Here is a 14,195-nt window from a genome sequence, read left to right on the forward strand (position 1 = left end):
GCACATGCTCGTTAAGACTGAGTGGGGGTGTTTTTAGACAGCTCCTCTCACCTCCCCACCGACAAAGAAGGTCTCACTACTCCGTGTGTGCGTGTGTGCGTGAGTGCCCAATCAAGACAAACTAATTAACCTGATTTTGTCTTGTCGAAAGAGAAAGATCCCCCTCGGTACCTTCTACACTGGGGACAAGTGTGTGTGTGTGTGTGTGTGTGTGTGTGTGTGTGTGTGTGTGTGTGTGTGTGTGTGTGTGTGTGTGTGTGTGTGTGTGTGTGTGTGTGTGTGTGTGTGTGTGTGTGTGTGTGTGTGTGTGTGTGTGTGTGTGTGTGTGTGTGTATGCATATATACACTACCGTTCTAAAGTTTGGGATCAGTTAGAAATGTCCTTGTTTTATTTTAAAGAAAAGCTCATTTTATGTCCAATAAAATAACATCAAATTGAAATACAGTGTTGACATTGTTAATGTTGTAAATAACTATTGTAGCTGGAAACGGTAGTTTTTTTTAAATGGAATATCTAGGCCCATTATCAGCAACCATCACTCCTGTGTTCCATTGGCACATTGCGTAGCTAATCCAAGTTTATCATTTTAAAAGGCTAATTGATCATTAGAAAACCCTTTTGCAATTATGTTAGCACAGCTGAAAACTGTTGTTCTGATTAAAGAAGCAATTAAACTGGCCTCCTTTAGACTAGTTGAGTATCTGCAGCATCAGCATTTGGGGGTTCGATTACAGGCTCAAAATGGCCAGAAACAAAGACTTTCTTCTGAAACTCGTCAGTCTATTCTTGTTCTGAGAAATGAAGGCTATTCCATGCGAGAATTTGCCAAAAACTGAAGAGTTCGTACAACGTTGTGTACTACTCCCTTCACAAAACAGCTCAAACTGGCTCTAACCAGAATAGAAAGAGGAGTGGGAGGCCCCAGTACACAACTGAGCAAGAGGACAAGTACATTAGAGTGTCTAGTTTGAGAAACAGATGCCTCACAAGTCCTCAACTGGCAGCTTCAATAAATAGACCCGCAAACACCAGTCTCAGCGTCCACAGTGAAGAAGCGACTCCGGGATGCTGGCCTTCTAGGCAAAGTTGCAAAGAAAAAGCCATATCTCAGACTGGCCAACAAAACGAAAAAATGAAAATGGGCAAAAGAACACAGACAGATGAAGATCGGAAAAAGTGTTATGGACAGCCAATCTAAGTTTGAGGTCTTCAGATCACAAAGAAGAACATTTGTGAAATGCAGAAAATATGAAAAGATGCTGGAGGAGTGCTTGACGCCATCTGTCAAGCCTGGTGGAGGCAATGTGATGGTCTGGGGGTGCTGGTAAAGTGGGAGATTTGTACAGGGTAAAAGGGATCTTGCTATCACTCCATTTTGCAACACCATGCCATACCCTATGGACGGCGCTTAATTGGAGCCAGTTTCCTCCTACAACAGGGCAATGACCCAAAGCACAGCTCCAAACTATGCAAGAATTATTTAGGGAAGAAGCAGTCAGCTGATATTCTGTTTATAATGGTGGCCAGCACTGTCACCAGATCTCAACCCTATTGAGCTGTTGTGGGAGCAGCTTGACCGTATGGTACGTAAGAAGTGCCCATCGAGCCAGCCCAACTTGTGGGAGGTGCTTCAGGAAGCATGGGGGGAAATCTCTTCACATTACCTCAGCAAACAATGTGAATGCCAAAGGTCTGCAGGGCTGTAATTGCTGCAAATGGAGGATTCTTTGACGAAAGCAAAGTTTGAGGGACACAATTATTATTTCAATTTAGAATAATTATTTATCACCTTGTCAACATCTTGACTATATTTCCTATTTATTTTGCAACTCATTCCATGTGTGTTTTCATGGAAAACAAGGACTTTTGAACGGTAGTGTATATGTGTGTGTGTGTGTGTGTACATACACACTAACTTCAAGACTGTTGAAAAAGCATTCCAGTTGAAGTTGGTTGAGAGAATTCCAAGCGTGTGCAAAGCTGTCATCAAGGCAAAGGGTGGCTATTTGAAAAATCTCAAATGTAAAATATATTTTGATTTGTTGAACACTGTTTTGGTTACTACATGATTTCATGGGTTATTTAATTGTTTTGATGTCTCAACTATTATTCTACAATGTAGAAAATTGTACAAATAAAGAAAAACTCTTGAATGAGTAGGTCCAAACCTTTAACCGGTACTGTATATACACTACCGGTTATTTTTTTTTAGAACACCTGCACAGAATCACATGCTTCACGGTGGGAACCACACATACGGAGATCATCCGTTCACCCACTCTGCATCTCACAAAGACACAGCTGTTGTTCAAAAGTATGTGGACACGCTTTCAAATGAGTGGATTCAGCTATTTCAGCCACACCCGTTGCTGACAGGTGTGTAAAATCTGACTTTCACGTGGCACCGTCATAGGACGACACCTTTCCAACAGTCAGTTTGTGAAATTTCAGCCCTGCTAGAGCCGGAAACGTCTAGGAGTGACAACGGCTCAGCCGCAAAGTGGTAAGCTACACCTGCTCACAGACCGGGACCATTGAGTGCTGAAGTGCGCAGCGTGTTAAAATCATATATCCTTGGTTGAAACACTCACTACTGAGTTCCAAACTGCCTCTGGAAGCAACGTCAGCACAATAACTGTTTGTTGTGAGCTTCATGAAATGGGTTTCCATGGCCGAGCAGCCATGGAGTGGTGTAAAGCTTTCCGCCATTGGACTCTGGAGCAGTGGAAATGCGTTTTCTGGAGTAATGAATCACTGGCGGACAATTCTGAGTTTGGTGGATGCCAGGAGAACGCGACCTGCCTCTATGCATAGTGCAAACTGTAAAGTTTGGTGGAGGAGGAATAATGGTCTGGGGCTGTTTTTCATGGTTCGGGCTAGGACCATTAGTACCAGTGAATGGAAATCTTAACACAACCGCATAATGACGTTCTAGACAATTCTGAGCTTCCAACTTTGGCAACAGTTTGGGGAAGGGCCTTTCCTGTTCCCTGTGCACAAAGCGAGTTCCATACAGAAATGGTTTGTCGATCGGTGTGGGACAACTTGACTGGGCTGCACAGAGCCCTGACCTCAACCCCATCAAACATCTTTGGGATGAATTGGAACGCCCACTGCAAGCCAGGCCTAATGCCCAACTTCAATGCCTGGCCTCACTAATGCTCTTGTGGCTGAATGGAAGCAGGTCCCTACAGAAATGTTCCAACATCTAGTGGAAAGCCTTTGCAGAAGAGTGGAGGCTGTTATAGCAGGAAAGGGGCGACCAACTCCATATTATTGCCCATGATTTTGGAATGAGATGTTTGACGAGCAGGTGTCCACATATATTTGGTCATGTAGTGCATGACATACATACATGCATACCCACCCGACCCGGAAGGACGCTGCACGCTCAAGCATGCAAAGAACTGATCAAAACTCGCCCCTCGGCAGTGTGTGTTTTTCTGTGTGCGTCATACACGGACGCGTCCTTTTTATCCACAGCAAACTCTGGCGTTAGAAGTACTGCATCATGGCTTTGGACATGAGACGTCATGGTTAAGTCAACACCTGTGTCACCTCATTTGACTGATCCATGGACTGCAGACACGAGACGTATAGTGTCACGTCTTCCAGACGGCTGGGGTCGAGGCTCCATGACAGGGTCTTGACAGTATCACATCCACCAGCTGACACCTCACTGGGCCGTGAGCTCTGGCGCTGGCTTCCTGATTATAACCCAGCTGGAGCTGACTTTAGGGGCAGTTTCCTAAATGGCCTTGAGTTAGGAATGGAGAGAGTTGTAACTGTGTTTCCAAGAACTCGTTAGGCCGGAGAAATGAGGTGGAGAGGGAGGGAGCTAGAAGATTGGGGTCTGACCTCAATCTCAGTTTCACGTGTGCAACAGCGAGGAGAGCGGGGAAGGAGAGAGGGGGGAGGGAAGGTGTGAGCGGTTTCTGGATGATAGTGAACAAAGCTCTGATTAGTCCTGAGTGCCGGTTCCTTAATAAGAGCTGCTATCAAACCCTGTTAGTAATTACTCACACACACCCACACACATATTCACACACGGACACACACCCAAAAATGTCAGAGTACTTGCGTAACCTGATCTTCTTTCCGTTAGCTGAGGAGAATTGTTGAAAATGACAGTGACATCAATCGTCTGAGCTTGGAGGTGTGTGTGTGTCAGTCTGTACGTGTGTTTCACTCTGTGCTATTCTAGAGTGTGAGGTACACTCCATTCTGTGTGTCTGTCCGGTTACTAGAACTGTCTGAAGTGTATTTAGTTGGTTGATTGGACTCCACTGTGCTCCGAGGCTGACTGTCTCAGACTAGACAGTGTTGGGGTTGACTGACTGAGACGGTCTCCTCTCTGTCCCCATGTAGAACCCGACCCAGGTGGGCACGTCCCTCCAGGTGTTCCGTAACCTGGGCAGTCTGAGGGAGACCATCAGTGTTGGTGGTGGAGGGCTACCGGACCACCATACAGGACAAACGTCACCACCTCCTTGGATATCAAGGGACTCACCCAGTCCGCTGACAACAGAGGTAGGTGGTGGGTGAGTGAGCGTTAGGGGTTGAGGAATGTTGTGTTTCAGTTTAGGTACTTGTGTCTTGTGTAACTTCTTAACCCGTATAGTTTTGTTTGTGTGTGTCAGGTGCGCCCGGCAGAGCACCAGGTAACACGGCAGCGTTCCGAGCTGCTCTCTGGACCAACCTAGAGAAACTCATGGACCAGATCAGTGCTCGCTTGCGGACAGGTATGCCTTTACCTTTACAGATACTTTACCCAAGCAAAGGTGCACTTTTACCTGCTGAAGTAGAGTAATGTACCTAGTCAGGGAGTACAGAGTTAACCTGTAATCTCTCTGTGTTTAGGTGCAACACCTCCAGAAGGTCCTGATGAAGAAGAGAGACCCTGTCACTCACGTCTGCTTCATCAATGAGATCATTAAGGTGAGACGCCATGTCCTCGTAAAAGGCCTGTGTGTCCTTGCCCCTGGACTGTCATCAGCACACCCTTCCACAACATCTATCCATCTACTCTTGGCAATATCCTTCTCTTCTCTTTTGCCTTCCCCTGCCAACCTCTTTCCCATCCCCTCCCTCTCCCATTCCCCTCTCTCCATACTGATCGGTCCATTACCTGGGCCTGTCCTGGACCAGACCTACCCAGGCTTTATTGACTCTGCTGGCATCAGCAGAATGCTGGGCTGTTAAGCAGAACAGCATGCAGGGACTTAAGTTCTCTAATACAAGCTGAAAGAGATTCAGCTGTGCCAATTTTCTTTCTTAGAGAAGCATGGACCCTTTTAATTTGCTCCCTCCCTCTCTTTCTCTCCCTTCCTCTCTTTCACTCTGTTTCTGTCCCCCTCTCGTTCCGTCAGTTGTCATGCTCTCTCCGTCTCTCTCTCTCTATCTGTCTCTCCATCTCTCTTTATTCTTTATAAAAGTCCACAGTCCTATAATTAGCCTTTTCTATTCAGGAGAGCAGTCAACCTATTATCAGCTTGCTCCAATTAAGGTCTAATGCTGTCTGTGTGTGTGTGTGTGTGTGTGTGTGTGTGTGTGTGTGTGTGTGTGTGTGTGTGTGTGTGTGTGTGTGTGTGTGTGTGTGTGTGTGTGTGTGTGTGTGTGTGTGTGTGTGTGTGTGTGTGTGTGTGTGTGTGTGTGTGTGTGTGTGTGTGTGTGTGTGTGTGTACATGCCTGTGTGTGTACATGCCTGTGTGTGTAAGTTCAGAAGGAGGACATGGACATAGTGTAGTCTATTTTGTGTTGGTTTAATGTTATCAGGTTAGCATTGATTGACTGTGTGTGTGTGCCCTTTTTGTGTTAGGCCACAGGACAGTACACTATGTAGAACATGAAGCAGAGTAGGCCTAGTTTACTTTAGTTTCTGTAAGATAAGCGGAAATCATCCAGTCTTTAGGCTCTGGAGCAGTTTACCTAGAAATGAAGCACATCTCACACAGCTGTCATCATCATCATCACCATTAAGATCATCACCATCATCATCACCATTAAGATCATCATCATCACCATTAAGATCATCATCACCATTAAGAACATCATCATCATCATTAAGATCATCACCATTAAGATCATCACCATTAAGATAATCACCATTAAGATCATCACATTAAGATCATCATCATTATCATCGGCATTAAGATCATCACTATTAAGATCACCATCAAGATCATCATCACCATTAAGATAATCACCATTAAGATCTTCACCATTATCACATTAAGATCATCATTATCATCAACATTAAGAGCATTGCCACCGTCACCTTCTCCATCTTCATCACCATTATGATCATCACCATATTCATCATCACAGTCATTATCAGCATCACCATAACCAGCAGCATCATCACCATTAAGATCATCACCACCAGCATCACCATTAAGGTAATCACCATTAAGATCATCACCATTAAGATCATCACCAGCATCATCACCATTAAGATCATCATTACCACCAGTAAGATCATCATCATCATCACCATTAAGATCATCGCCATTAAGATCATCACCATCATCATTAAGATCATCATTACCATTAATATCATCACCATCATCATCTTAAGATCCTCGCCATCATCATCACCATTAAGATCATCACCACCATCATCACCATTAAGATCATAATAATCACCATTAAGATCATCACCATCATCATTACCATTAAGATCATCACCGTCATCATCACCATTAAGATCATAACCATCATCACCATTAAGATCATCATCATCACCATTAAGATCATCACCATCATCACCATTAAGATCATCATCATCACCATTAAGATCATCACCATCATCATCATCCCCATTTAGATCATCACCATCATCACATTAAGATAATCACATTAAGATCATCATCACCATTAAGATCATCACCATTAAGATCATCATCATCACCATTAAGATCATCATCACCATCTTCATCACCAACATTAAGATCATCACCATTAAGATCAGCACCACCGTCATCATCACCATCTTCACCATCACCATTAAGATCATCACCATCTTCATCATCACCATTACGATCATCACCAGCTTCATCATCATAGTCATTATCAGCATCACCATAACCAGCATTATCATCACCATTAAGATCATCATCACTATTAAGATCACATCGTCATCACCATTAAGATCGGCATCACCATTAAGATCATCACCATCATCATCCTCACCATTAAGATCATCAGCATTAAGATCACCATCATTATCATCACCATTAAGATCATCATCATCACCATTAAGATCATCACCATCATCACCATTAAGATCATCACCATCACCACCATTAAGATCATCACCATCATAATCACCATTAAGATCATCACCATCTTCATCAACACAGTCATCATCACCATAACCAGCAGCATCATCATCATTAAGATTATCACCATCATCATCATCATTAAGATCACACCATCACCACCATTAAGATCATCACCACCATCACCATTCAAATCATCATCATAACCATTAAGATCATCACACCATCATCATTAAGATCATCATCATCATTAAGATCATCAAAATCATCATCACCATTAGATCATCATCACCATGTCCTGTTCCACTGTACACACTTTTCCTCCTGTCATCTTAGGACCAGATCAGAGCAGGTCATTAGTATGAGTGTAGGGCTAGCTCAGCTCTACAGACAAACAGCATGAGGAAATACAGATCTAGAGCCGAAAGACACATCAATCTGTAATCAGGATGTCAAGCAAGGAGACGGAATTTGTCTGATCTCGTGTGTACTAACTCTGCATCAGAGGAGTGGACACTCATTAGTGCACTAACCTCCTAAGACGCCCAGCTATAACTTGTAACCATGGTGATGAGTTGTCATTGTTGTCCACGGCGACAGTTATGGCACACGCGCACTTGTGTGTGGGGTGCTAGCTGATTTGCAGTGTGATAAATGTGTGCAGCATTATCTACCAGGATCACACTGGTAGATAATGATGTTAATGACAGTCACACTGCCCTTCTGCCTGTGGGGTGCAGACTGCACTCATCACAGCCCTGTGTGTGTGTCTCCTTGTGTGACCCTCTGTTCAGTTGTTTCTCTCTTCTCTTTTATTATTATTATTTTTTACCCCTTTTTCTCCCAATTTCATGATATCCAATTGTTTAGTAGCTACTATCTTGTCTCATCACTACAACTCCCTTACGGGCTCGGAGAGACGAAGGTTGAAAGTCATGCGTCCTCTGATACACAACCCAACCAAGCCGCACTGCTTCTTAACACGGCACGCCAGCCGCACCAATGTGTCAGAGGAAACACTGTGCACCTGGCAACCTTGGTTAGCGTGCACTGCGCCCGGCCCACCACAGGAGTCGCTGGTGCGCGATGAGTCAAGGATATCCCTACCGGCCAAGCCCTCCCTAACCCGGACGATGCTGGGCCAATTGTGCGTCGCCCCACGGACCTCCCGGTCGCGGCCGGTTGCGACAGAGCCTGGGCGCGAACCCAGAGTCTCTGGTGGCACAGCTGGCGCTGCAGTACAGCGCCCTTAACCACTGCGCCACCCGGGAGGCCACCGTTTCTCTCTTCTCACTGCAGGACGGCCAGCCTGATATCCTCTACACGTTTTGGAGTGTTGTCACACACACTCTCTCGGTGGAGTTCCAGAGAGCAACGGCTGGTGAGGCTACATAGTAATGTCTGTTTCAGAGTAACGCTGATGCACCCTAATAGCAGTGTGTGTGCTTACTCGCTCTCTCTGAGTGTCTCTCTCTCTCTCTCCCTCATACATTTCTCTTCATCTTTTCTCTTTCAGGGAACGTCGCCTGCAAGTATTGCTGTACCTGCATTTCCGTGCGTTTGTGTGAGTGTATCAGTGGTACAGCACAGACGGTGGGGCCATCACTCTTCCCTTCTCCTATAAAGCCTAAACGCCCGTCCCTGTCCCGTCCCAACCACTGCGGGGTATGATTACACCTCTCTGATGATATATACCCCCCTTTCAGACAGGACAGGGTCTATAAACACACATACTCGCACACACACCTTTAATTTATACCCCGCCATGGGCCCTGCCTTATATAAGGTGGAGATACAACCCAACAGCATCCCTCCACACACCGCGGAGAAACGTTTCCGCCCCCTCCTTATCTTACAGTAAGTGTGCCATTTCAGCAGAAGGGATAAATGTCAGTAGATGTAGAGGTGAGTAAAAGAGAGGTGTGTTTGGCTCCTGTGGTGCTGTTAACTCTATTTTCACACTGCGACCTGTGGGCTGCCTACCTATAGAATCTTTTGATTGCATATGGAACTGTTTTTTAAAAACTCTTATAGACGCCGTTGTCTTTTCTCCTGCCGAGTTCTGCATCTAATTCCCTGGTGGTGAGAGACTCGAGAACATTGACTGATAGCAGATGTCATGAAAAAGATATGAAGGGATAATGTGTGCAACACAACCTATACAAAGTGCTCCCTTGGCAGGGTAAAGAAAGAGAGCAGTCGAGCTATGATCCAGTCACCGTTGCACTAATCACAGCAGCCTGCCTTGGACGAATCGGTGTCTATTGATCCCTGTTCTAACACAGTTCAGTGTTATCACCTGTTAATGATGCTCCTCATTCACTCTCACTGGGCAATATGGAGTTCATCCGCACAGGCCCAGTATATCTCTTTTTCCTCCCTCTCTCTCTGTCTTTGTCTCCCTGGCTCTATCCTTCCTCCGTCTGTCTCTGTGCCAGTGGCTCCCACCCCTCCAAATATTTTAATATTTTTTTCTCTTTATTCTTTCTCTTATGGTGAAATATAACCTATGGTTCTATTAGCATATGGAAATATGAGAATTAGAATAAATATACTGAATGTAAAATGCTGTATGCACATTATCCTTTCTCCTCCCGTATACGAGGATATGAATTAGAGTAGTGTATATGAATGCTATCGATGCACATGATCCTTTCTCCTCCCGTATACGAGGATATGAATTAGAGTAGTGTATATGAATGCTATCCATGCACATGATCCTTTCTCCTCCCGTATACGAGGATATGAATTAGAGTAGTGTATATAAATGCTATCCATGCACATGATCCTTTCTCCTCCCGTATACGAGGATATGAATTAGAGTAGTGTATATGAATGCTATCTATGCACATGATCCTTTCTCCTCCCGTATACGAGGATATGAATTAGAGTAGTGTATATAAATGCTATCGATGCACATGATCCTTTCTCCTCCCGTGCTATATCCTTTCTCCTCCCGTATACGAGGATATGAATTAGAGTAGTGTATATAAATGCGAGGATATGTATACGAATATAATTAGAGTAGTGTATATGAATGCTATCGATGCACATTATCCTTTCTCCTCCTGCCTGCGCTGCTCCCTCCAGACCTCATTAGAGCCTGAAATTACTTCAGTTCAAACCTGTATGAATCATTATAAAACGCTATATTATGCATTCACCAAATCAATCTACATTAAAACAATCTGCATATCATCCCCTAACGAGCAACTAATCACTCGCAAAGTCAGGGGATTAACATAATAATGAGCAGGAAAATGTCACCGTTTATTTTCTGTTCTTTTAAGCGGGATAGTCTTTCTGTTTCAGTCTCATCCCTTCATCCATGCTCCAGTCTGGTACTCGGGGATAATGTGATGTTTCTGGTTCACGGGAGCAGAAAGACTGTTAGTGTGCATCAAAGCAGATGTTTACCTTTGCAGTCATTAAAACACAGAAGGTGACATTTTACAGCTCCACTCTCCTGCTCGTCCTCCTTCTCAATCTTCTCTTTTTGTGACCTCCTTCTCACCCCCCTCTCTCTCTCTCTCTCTCTCTCGCCGTCTCTTTCTCTATCCAGCCTCATCCTTCCTCAAGCAGGCATTAGAGGGAGAGTACCCTAAAAGCTTCTCTGTCTTTATAATGACCTGCGGCGTCGGCTGCTGCAGTATCCAGCATCCAGGGGGTGATTTCGAGCAGCACAGGGCTGGACATCGCCATGGACCTGCCCACCACAGAGACAGACAACCAGGACCTCTTCACACATGCCAAACACGACTACAAGTAAGTCTGAAGTGAACATACAGTCGAAGTCGGGAAGTTTACATACACTTAGGTTGGAGTCATTAAAACTCGTTTTTCAACCACTCCACAAATGTCTTGTTAACAAACTATAGGTTTGGCAAGTCGGTAAGGACATCTACTTTGTGCATGACACAAGTCATTTTTCCAACAATTGTTTACAGACAGATTATTTCACTTATAATTCACTATATCACAATTCCAGTGGGTCAGAAGTTTACATACACTAAGTTGACTGTGCCTTTAAACAGCTTGGACAATTCCAGAAAATGATGTCATGGCTTTAGAAGCATCTGATTAGGCTAATTGACATAATTTGAGTCAAGTGTACCTGTGGATATATTTCAAGGCCTCCACAACAATTATAGACCTCCACAAGTCTGGTTCATCCTTGGGAGCAATTTCCAAACACCTGAAGGTACCACATTCATCTGTACAAACAATAGTACGCAAGTATAAACACCATGGGACCATGCAGCCGTCATACCGCTCAGGAAGGAGACGCGTTCTGTCTCCTAGAGATGAACGTACTTTGGCGCGAAAAGTGCAAATCAACCCCAGAACAACAGCAAATTACTTTGTGAAGATGCTGGATGAAACGGGTACAAAAGTATCTATATCCACAGTAAAACAAGTCCTATATCGACATAACCTGAAAGACCACTCAGCAAGGAAGAAGCCACAGCTCCACAACTGCCATAAAAAAGCCAGACTACGGTTTGCAACTGTACATGGGGACAAAGAGCATACTTTCAGGCCTCTGGTCTGATGAAACAAAAATATAACTATTTGGCTATTATGACCTTCTTTATGTTTGGAGGGAAAAGGGGGAGGCTTGCAAGCAGCACTGTGGTGGCAGCATCATGTTGTGGGGGTGCTTTGCTGCAGATGCGACTGGTGCACTTCACAAAATAGATGGCATCATGAGGATGGAAATTATGTAGATATTCAGTCATGAAGTTAAAGCTTGGTCGCAAATTGGTCTTCCAAATGGACAATGACCCCAAGCATACTTCCAAAGTTGTGGCAAAATGGCTTAAGGACAACAAAATCAAGGTATTGGAGTGGCCATCAGAAAGCCCTGACCTCGATCCTATATAAAATGTATTGGCAGAACTGAAAAAGTGTGTGAGAGCAAGGAGGCCTACAAACCTGACTCCAATACACCAGCTCTGTCAGGAGGAATGGGCCAAAATTCACCCAACTTATTGTGGGAAGCTTATGGAAGGCTACCTAAAACGTTTGACCCAGGTTAAACAATTTAAAGGCAATGCTTCTAAATACTAATTGAGTGTATTGTAACTTCTGACCCACTGGGACTGTGATGACAGAAATCAAATCTGAAATCAATCATTCTCTACTATTATTCTGACATTTCACATTCTTAAAATAAATAGCTGATCCTAACTGAACTAAGACAGGGAATTTTTACTAGGATTAATTGTAGTTTAAATGTATTTGGCTAAGGTGTATGTAATCTTCCGAAACATTAGAGACTAGACTACTCTCTCGCCCCTTTCTCCTTCTTTCTCTCTATCTCTTTTTTTTATTCCCCTCTCTCCATGTCTCTCTCTCTCTCTCTCTCTCTCTCTCAGCTAACTTGTTACAGTATGCAGTCTGCCTCTTCACATCCTACTCACAGTGATCGAATGGTTTGGGATGAGTCTCTCTCTCTCTTTCTCTCTCTCTCTCACACACAGACAGACAGACAGACAGACAGACAGACAGACAGACAGACAGACAGACAGACAGACAGACAGACAGACAGACAGACAGACAGACAGACCCACCCACCCACCCACCCACTCACTCACTCACTCACTCACTCACTCACTCACTCACTCACTCACTCACTCACTCACTCACTCACTCAATCGTGTGGGATTGTACCCAGCTTGCTGTGATTGTCAAAAATAATTTCAGTATGAAGATTCTCATGCACACAAACCCACACACATTCCGTGATGCGTGGTTACTCTCAGAATGTAAAGTCTCTTTATATTCTGCTCCATCAGTACTAAAGCTGTAGGAAAATTTAAACACGGGAGACCACTAGCAATTAAAACAGGCCACAGAACCGGTCACAGCCAGCACACCGATTAGTATGCATGGATGGAGCAGAAAGTAAACGTCCATTAAACCTGCTATATTTTAGAGTGCTCGGAGGAGTGTGTGTGTGTGTGTGTGTGTGGGCGGAGTGCCAGAAATAGTGAAAGAAGAGAGAAAGATAAAGCTTTTCCAAAGGCCTCCAGTGTGAGTGTATAAGAAGTCTTTGAGTGCAGACGTGGAGGACAGTAGCTATCTGACCAGAGAAAGCTATATAGCACCTCGCTGAGGAGAGACAGGGCTTTGTAGTGGAGAAAACAGAGAACGATTGAAGGACAGTTGAAGAAAACGATTGATAAAGGAACGTCAACATCAGAGTTTTCTCGAATCCTGCTAGACCAGACTCACCCTCCCATCGCCCTGGTCAAAAGTAGTGCACTAAATAAGGGAATAGGGTAGGGCTGACCTAATTTAGGCGACTGGTCCAACAGTGGCATGTATGGCACACCAAATGCCTGTCTGAGTGGACTAATCCATTGCAGAGGCTGCCGGGATGCCACACCAGTATCACCAGGAGTACATTTACCTCTAATTCCTATCATTTCTAATCTACAATGTTTGTTTTGTTACGGTTATTTCTATTGATGGATTCAAAATATTCTTATATATTATTTAATATTATTTAATTCCATTTACAAGTTATTTTGTCTTTTGCTCACACACACCAGATTACGCATAGAACTAGGCTACCTGGCCTGCGCGCAAATGTAGGCTTATAAATGTACCCATTTGTGAATCTGATACTATTTCTGATTGTCTTAACTCATCATCACTGTGGAGCTTCTCAAATGCATTTTTTTCTTCGACTCAAAAAGCACGTAAACAAAGTCTGTTTTTACATCCATTGAGAATGACAACAGTTCCAAAAACGTAGCCGATTGGAGAAATATTTCCAGCTCTCTCTCTTTCCATAAACACTCTGCATGAAAGGGGAAAAAAATGTCATGCACTGCTTGATCCGGTGGAAATGCCATAAAAAATACCTACCTTATTACTTCTTATGCAAATATCCTACAGCTATGTCT

At 44.0% G+C, this 14,195-nt stretch overlaps 1 pseudogene; it reads left to right on the forward strand.

Annotated features, from left to right (window-relative positions):
- The window catches only part of LOC123995502, a 119,890-nt pseudogene that overhangs the window by 75,587 nt on the left and 30,108 nt on the right, over positions 1–14,195 (forward strand).

This window comes from Oncorhynchus gorbuscha, linkage group LG14, assembly GCF_021184085.1.
Source record: "Oncorhynchus gorbuscha isolate QuinsamMale2020 ecotype Even-year linkage group LG14, OgorEven_v1.0, whole genome shotgun sequence".
Taxonomy (NCBI): domain Eukaryota; kingdom Metazoa; phylum Chordata; class Actinopteri; order Salmoniformes; family Salmonidae; genus Oncorhynchus; species Oncorhynchus gorbuscha.